The following is an 8,798-nucleotide window of genomic DNA, read 5'->3' as shown; positions in this document are numbered from 1 at the left end:
CAAGGAGAATGGCTGAAGATGGACAGCTTTTACACAGCGACAGGGTTGGAGTAAAATACATGGATAACCATATTTCACCAAGTGTTATGATAGAATACCAATGGAATCCCTGGGATAGGGTAGGTAGAGCCACTGATAATGGAAGAAAAGAGAAGCATTCTTGGCACAATGATTTTAGGTTGGCAACATCATTTCTCACCTTTGATTTAAGACACTCGTAAGAGTTTTAGTGAGTCACATTTAAATAAGAGATGATCCAAGGCATTGGTGAGAGTCGATGTAGGAAAATGCGTTGTCTTATGATAAGACCTGCTAAGGCACTTCAATACCAGAGAAAGTCGTCTTAGCTAAAACCCAAGTCTGAATATAGTGAAACCACTAGCGTAAGCCTCTTTATGCTCGAAAGCCATTATCTAAAAAATATAGTGCCCTTGAGCACTCAAAGTATGATCTATCTATGTTTATGTCCTTGCTTGTGGCGAAAACCTTATTGAAACCATGGTATTTCTAGCATGTGAGCCATCGAGCTATCCTCCCAGCATTGCGCCGCTAGTGAGGCTCGCGCTTCTTGAAAACCCGTCTTATTTTAGATGCCTCAAGTTGTGCCTTTGTATCCTTTGCCACCCACTTGACGTAGGTGGTTGTGCCTTTATACGATTGTCAAGCCTTACCTTAGTAAATGATCTCATTTTAGGGTCGGTGCGAGGCTTTAAATCCTAGGTGAGTAGTTTTGTCCATCGAGGCAGGTGGACGCGAGAGTGGCATTAATCTTCCCTTCGACTTAATAGTCAAAGCAAAGACTGAGGGGCTATTATTGTGCCATAGAATTCCTAACCGTCCACCTAAGGGTATTTTGGTCATTGGATGCCTAGGGGAATTTTGGTTAGTAAGCCAAAGACTGGTGAATCTCAAAAGTGGTCCCAAGCTAGGACGAGTTTCCTAAGAAGAAATCGTGATCAAATAACCAAAGAGCTAAGATAATGGAAAAATAGTGAATAAGTTAAATTTGAGGGGTAAAAGGGTCCAAGGACAAAGGGATATAAATAGGCCAAGTCAATGGGTCAAAAGAGTGGGTTGTTTCTAGAGAAAAAAGGCTTTCTCTCTCTCTCTCTCTCTCGCTCTCTCGATAAGAAGAAATGGCAGCAGCAGATGGGCGTGGGGAGACGCTCTCGATAAGGTCTCTCTGAGAGAGATTTTTCTCTCTCGGAGAGGATTCTTCCTCTCGGCCAGCCTCTCTTAGAGAGGCTTAGAACCTCTAGGGAAGCCCTCGCCGCTAACGCGTCCTCTCGACGACCATGGCCGCTCTCGGCCACCTGGTCCCTCTGCAACTCCTCCTCTCGGCAATCTTCTCTAGGGAAGGAGGGTTGGCTCTAGGTTGTCATGAGAAGCCTCTCGATGAGGCGAGCCTTCTCTCGATAAGGCGGCTTCTCCCTCTCAGTGTTTCTTCCCTCCAGTAAGGCCTCTTGGAGAGACCTTGGGTGTAACGCCCCGCTCCCACTTACGGGTGTTACTCATGAACAATTACCCGAATTGTCCACCTGCTCAGCCTTACGTGAAGGGTGAACCATGTTTCCAAAGGAAATGCCCTAGGTGGGAACTAGGCTCGTCCTTCCCTTCCCTCAACCCCAAGATTCACTAGCAGAATTGGGCTTCAACCACACCGCATTTGATTAAAAGAAAACTCATGAAAATGCCCAACCGCCATTTTCTTATTTATTTTAATTCTTTCTCCATCCGAGAATTTTACCGGGCTCCATGAAAAATCACCATTTAAATAAATCCATTGATGGATTACCAATTTTTAGAGGAAAAACTCAAAATTTTTAATTTTCCAAAATTTTGGGATTTTCTCCAAAAATGCCCGAAAAATCCGTTTTATTTTGAAAATTTCTCCGGGGCCCAAAATCAAATAAGAATTGCCCCCAAAATCCCTAAATTTCAGAATTTTTAAAAAAATTTGGCTGGTGCCCGCTGGGCGTTGGCCGCACGGGCTGGCTGCGCACGTCGCGTGCGGCCACTGTCGCCCGTGTGCGCCCAGCCGCCCACGCGGCCCTGCCTGCTCGCGCGGGGCTGCTGCTGCCTCTTAACTTTTTTTTTTCTTTGGGCTTTTAAACCCATATTTTCCAGAAAAATAAATTAAATAAAATATTTCACTTTCATCCAAATTTTGTCTCTATTTTCCAACAAAATCATTTTATTTTACATCTTGGTTGCTTCCCACAACATACCCAACAATGAGGCTTTCACCCAACCTAGGCTTCAACATACCTTAAGCCAATGCCTCATTTCAAAATAAAATCAAACATTACAAAATATAGATTACACACATGATCTTAGGCTTGAACAAGCCATCACCAACCAAATAAATTTACATCTCATAAATCAAACATAACAACATAGGCTTCCATAAGCCATAACATACACTTGAATCTTCTTTCCATGCTTCCACATGCCATTCCACCATTTCCTTTACTTTACCATGCTTTCACAACCTACATGGGAGGGTAAAACCTCATGAGCTATTAAGCTCAATAAGGGTGCAATGCAAAATAAATATGAACATAACAAGTTTATATGATGCCAAATGCATGCAAGTGTGGCTAGGTTTCTTTGCCCTCACAACCCTCCAAGGTTAGAGGCAATCAACCCACCATTTCAACCATGTTCCTAAACTAACCTATGGCCATAAGTCTCATGAACATAAAAGAACATGCCAAATGCAACATATACATTTATGAAACATACTTACAACCCATTGCAAGGCCACCCTCCCATGGGGCCATCCCTTACCTCTTCTTGAATATTTAAATCTTCATTTCAAGAGAGCTTCCATCTTCATTTTCTCCCATCTAAGATGGTATTCCAAAAGAAATTTACTTTCTTTGCATCCAAGAACACTAAATAAGGAGAAGAAGAAGGAGACTTACCTTGATTCCTTCTTCATTTCTTCTCCCTTCTTCAATTTCCTCTCATCTCTTCTTTCTTTTATTCTTTCTACAAATGGCCAAAAGGGAGACAAGTCTTTCACACTTGCCTTTATATACTACTCTTTTCCATTTTCAAGAATGGATCTCCACCATCCATTCAAAGCACAATCCATGTGCTTAAGGAGAATTAAATCTCCACCATTCATTAAAATAAATAAGTCTCCTCTCTAGGAGAAAACACACTTTTAATATGTTGGCAATCCATGCCATTTACTCTCTTTAAATCCCCACCCTTGGATTTATTCTCCTTCTCAAGAATGCATCTCACCCATTAGATCTCTTGCATTTTTCATTTATTTCTCATTTACTTAAATGAGACTATTTTCATAACCATCACACTTGAGAGACATAAATAATTTCTTTCCCATTTAATTTAATGGGACCATTTTCCACCATCACATGAGAGACCACTTTGAAAGACATAATACTTTCTTTCTCATTTAAATAAATCCCACAATTTTCCAAAGCATTAATGGGTGGCCATTTTCCCATTTCATTTGGATTTAATTAACTCTCCTTAATCATGCTCAATATTAAATGCTTGAAAGACTAATTAGAATTTCCTTTGCATTTAATTTAATCTCTTCATTTAACTTGGACCACAAAATGCCAAGTGTCATAACAAGACACTAACCTTGGCTTCCAAGTTCTAATCTCCTCCATCCATGTGGCATTACCACATTTATTCACCAATTTAGGAAAAATTAATTATTTCCTCCAATAATTTCATATTCTCCATTTTTCCTATTTTCCATAATTAATTTCCTCTATGGAATCACTCCAAATTACCAAAATACCCTTTCATGAATTATTAATCCCATATCTCCACATAATACAAAATTGAGATTAAATTCACTTACTTGCCTAATTCCACATAGGAATTATTTCCAATTTACCAAATTACCCTTTGTTGGATTTCACTATCCAAATTACCAAAATGTCCCTCATAGGGCATTAATATTCTCAAGGATCTAACATCTCCTCAAGGGCATTTTTGGAAGTTTTCTTACTTCCTTTTTCACCCTTTTAACACCGGTTACACTGGGTGTTACATTGGGCTTCTCGGAGAGCATCCCCCCAATGCTATGTTTTTCTTCCACCAGGCCCTGTCTACCCTCGACGTGAGCTCTCTTTGCTAGCCTTCTCTCGAGAAGGCCTCTTCCCTAGGGCTCACTCTCTCGGAGAGGCATGAACCCTCTCGGTAAGCCTCATCTTGGGAAGGCTTCTTCCCGAGAGAATCCCCTCTGCCATGGTCCTTCTTCTTCCATTTTTCTCCCCTGCAACTAATATATACACACATATATGTATAGCATGTATAAACGTGAGAGGCAACCAAAGTAAATGAGCCTATCAGTTGTGATATGGTGTTAGCATGTCATGTTGTTATGATGTACCCTTCAGTCCTTATATCCACTTATGTCCACACAACACAATATATATAATGTTTATATGATGCCATACGTGATATGTCTATAGGATGTAATACGATATGTTTACATCCGTGGAATACGATAGGTCCCTTAAGAAAGCAGTGGTCAAGTAAGTATCACCCCGAGGCATCTCCCACCAAGCTTGGAGCAGTGCTCGTGTAGGTTGACCAGCGATTGTCGAACCGCTCCAGAATTAGAGATCTATGAATCTCTTCTCTAGTTTGCAGCAAAGTGCACCCTAGGTCATCTCTCACAAGGAGCCTCACCTTCTTCTACCAACAAAGAGAACCAATACCAATAACAGTTTGTTTAGGGGGGGTTGTTTTGACAGAAAACTAATTGGCAAAACAGAAAGATGAAGATGGATGAAAAATCAATAAGAGGAGTGCAACCGGCTGTGTATTTGTCTCCTATGTGAAATCTTCCTTGTCCACTCTATATATCTTGGTTTGCTAGATGCTTTGATCTCCGGAAAACAAACTCAAAGCATCCCCAACAACCGTCCAAGGATTAGAATGATTGGAACAACAAAATGGATACAGAAATCTCTTGTAAACAAAATGCAACCATTCACTCTCTATTCAACCTATCCGGACCTATGCAAGAACAACCGTTCAAGCACATAATATTCATTTCCGAGATGTTATACCAACCGGCTATAACATTCTGTTCTCTTAAGCACTTAACAGAATATGAAACCATGCAAATTCACACAAACCTGCCATGAACTCCATGCATTCACAAATCTGCTCAAACTAAACCAAATAGAAATGAATAAGAAACAAACAACAAACCAGATTCTTGCAGCTCATCCGGGACTCAAATTCCACATGGATTCAAGACACACAACCGGTTACAAATGCTCTAGCCTATCATTACAGAAAGGAAAACAAAATGGAACAAAAGATGTAAAAAAAAAACAGGAAAGTGCTACAACAACAAAAACGGGCAGAATCCTCTCTATTTTCTCCTCTCTATCTATATGATGATATTCTGAAAATTAATGCTAAGAGGCCTTAAATACATGGCCAAGAAAGGAAAGGCTAGGGAGGCTAGGGTTGGGCCTAGCCCAACAGAAAACAAATGAGCCCAAGTCTGCTCCTTGATTGTAGGCCCAAGCTCCTTTAGCAGGCCCAAGCTCCTTTAGTTGAGCCACTTCTCTAGCCCATCCAATATTCCCTAAAGCCTGGATCCATAGAGTAGAGGTAAGATAGAAAATAGTGTAAGGACAATTTGAAGCATAATAAAATAGAAACAATGAAATATCAGCAAAAATTGCTTCAAATGGCCTAATAAGAATGAGGTGAAATGCCAAAATATGGTATAAATATGCATGCTATCAATTCCCCCATACTTAGACTTTTGCACTCCTGGGCAAAACACTAGACTCTATGACTCAAGAATAGAAATGTGGAAAAACACAAATTAGATGCAAGGTAGGTAAGTCTTCAAGAATTCATCATTCAAAGATCATCTTTCCTCTACTTCCAAGAAAACAAGTGACATGGCAATTCATCCAATAAGACAAATCAAAAGTGGAAGCCTCTCACAGGGCAAGTGTATGCTCAAAAATCTCTCAAGAGGTGGTGGTGACTGTTTCGCTCAAATTCACCCAATCACAATTCCACTACCATAAGCTTGTTTATCTTCTCAATCTCCACTATCCATGTCAAATGCATGCCACAAATCAAAAGGACTTATTCAGGGTTGTAATGTGGGGAAGAAAGAAATGGAAAGACAACAATGAAGGAAAACATGCCTTAGGTCGAGAAAACATTTCATGCAACTCTAAGATCAAGAGATAGAATTTCCAAGCGTTATGAAGAACATTGCATCTTTATTTGGTTGAGTGCGTTTTACGCTCTGTCTCAACTTTGCTTTCTTCTTTTTCTCATCAATTTTCAAGTTTTTTTTTTTTTTTCGAAAGAGGTGAGTGCGTTTTACGCTCCTTCTCACCCTTCTATCCTTTTCTTGCTTTTCTTTTTCTTTTTCATGGATGCAAATGGCCTTTGGCCTTATGACTTGCTCGATGAATTCAATCTCTCTCACTAGAATGCACTTACTATTCCTCTTCCTAAGGTTGGAAGGTCCAAAAAGGGTGTATGAGAATGAAGGGTAAAACTGATGGCTCTAAGTGGCAAGCGAAAGGGATTGATTGAATTTTTTTGTTTGTTTTTTTGTTTGTTTTTTTTTTTTTTTTTTTTGTATAACAAAATGGCTAAATGGGGACAAGAAAGAATGCCTTAATCATGTTTGAGTCATGCATGAACAAATATAGCCTCAACCAAGAATCAAAACAAGTTCTAGAGTGGAAATCATGATAGGTGAATGCACACACAAGAAAGACAATAGGCTCAAAATCCTCACGGCTGTAGACTACCCAATCAATCTATCAAATTAAACTCATTGCCAAGTCACTCGAAATTAAGGAAGATAAGATCGAAGTTCTAATCATGATGGGTTCTTTTAGACTTAATTGCTTAACTTGCATTTCCACGCAAAACAAACTCAACTAAATCCAAGGAAAAAGAAATATGAAAAGATAAAGAAAATGTTGCCAAAATAAGAATGCTGCCTCCCCCCACACTTAGACTTTACATTGCCCTCAATGTAAACATGCAATTCCAATCAAGAATAAGACAAGTAAATGTAAAATACTAGGGAGAGAGAAACAGCCTGATGTATCAAATGTAGGTGGCGTTGAGGAGATGCAGCTCCTCCACAATATGCTCCTGAAAGCTCTCGTAGAATGGCTTAAGCCGCTGCCCGTTCACTGTGAATTGCTTTGCATTGGACTCGTCCTTGATTGCAACTGCACCAAAGGGAAAAACATGAATAACTATGAAAGGACCAGTCCAACGAGAACGTAACTTACCGGGCATCAACTTGAGACGGGAATTGTATAGCAGAACTTTCTGGCCAACTTCGAATGTCTTCTTCACAATAAGCTTGTCATGCACAGCCTTGGTCTTCTCCTTGTAGATGCGTGAGTTCTCATATGCGTCCATCCTAATCTCCTCAAGCTCTTGAAGTTGGAGCTTTCTTTGGGACCCCGATTGACTGATGTCCATATTGCATTGCTTCACCGCCCAATATGCCTTATGCTCCACCTCCACCGGCAAGTGACACGCTTTTCCAAAAACCAACCTATAAGGGGACATGCCGATGGGGGTTTTGTATGCCGTGCGGTAGGCCCAAAGTGCATCTTCTAATCTCGTGCTCCAGTCTTTCCTATTGGGCTGGACAGTCTTCTCCAAAATTTGCTTGATTTCCTTATTTGAGACTTCAGCTTGCCCATTAGTCTGTGGATGATAAGGAGTCGCCACTTTGTGTATTACCCCATACTTACGAAGTAGGGTGTCCATCTTTCTGTTGCAAAAGTGGGATCCTTGGTCGCTGATGATGGCCCTAGGCATGCCAAACCTGCAAAAGATGTGAGAACGAACAAAATCTGCAACCACAGAAGCATCATCAGTCCTGGTGGCTTTAGCTTCCACCCACTTAGAAACATAATCCACAGCTAACAGAATGTACAAATAACCAAATGACACAGGAAATGGACCCATGAAGTCAATGCCCCAAACATCAAAGATTTCACAAAATAATAAGGGTTGTTGAGGCATTTCATTCCTACGTGATATAGTGCCTGTGTGTTGGCATCGTGTGCAATTCTTACAGAACTCATATGAATCCTTAAAGAGAGAAGGCCAATATAATCCAGAATCTAGGACTTTCCTAGCTGTACGTTGGGGACCAAAGTGACCACCACATGCAAGTGTGTGACAAAAATTTAAGACAGATGCAAACTCATGGTTAGGCACACATCTCCTAATGACCTGGTCACTACACATGCGCCACAGATAGGGATCATCCCACACATAATACCGAGCCTGACTCTTAAATTTATTTAGCTGTTCCTTCTTAAAATATGCAGGTAATTCAGAAGCAACTAAATAATTTACTAAATCAGCATACCAGGGTTCAACACCATGAATGTGGTATAATAACTCATCTGGGAAATCATCCCTGATAGGCTGGGAGTCCATGACTGTGGAATCTGAAGAAGGAGGGACCCTGCTCAAATGATCAGCTACTAGGTTCTCGGCCCCACTCTTGTCTTTTATCTCCACATTGAACTCCTGAAGTAGGAGCATCCACCGTATCAACCGGGGCTTAGCATCGGGCTTCTTCAATAAGTATTTTAGGGCTGCATGGTCAGAAAACACGACAACATTAGAACCCAGAAGATAGGAGCGAAATTTATCTAAAGCAAACACAATAGCTAAAAGCTCCTTCTCAGTCGTGGTGTAGTTTGCTTGAGCAGCATCCAAGGTGCGCGAGGCATAGGCAATGACATGTGACTTCTTCTCCACACGTTGTG

Source organism: Diospyros lotus, chromosome 11 (assembly GCF_014633365.1).
Source record: "Diospyros lotus cultivar Yz01 chromosome 11, ASM1463336v1, whole genome shotgun sequence".
Classification (NCBI taxonomy): Eukaryota; Viridiplantae; Streptophyta; class Magnoliopsida; order Ericales; family Ebenaceae; genus Diospyros; species Diospyros lotus.
Note: the sequence above shows the minus strand (reverse complement) of the source record.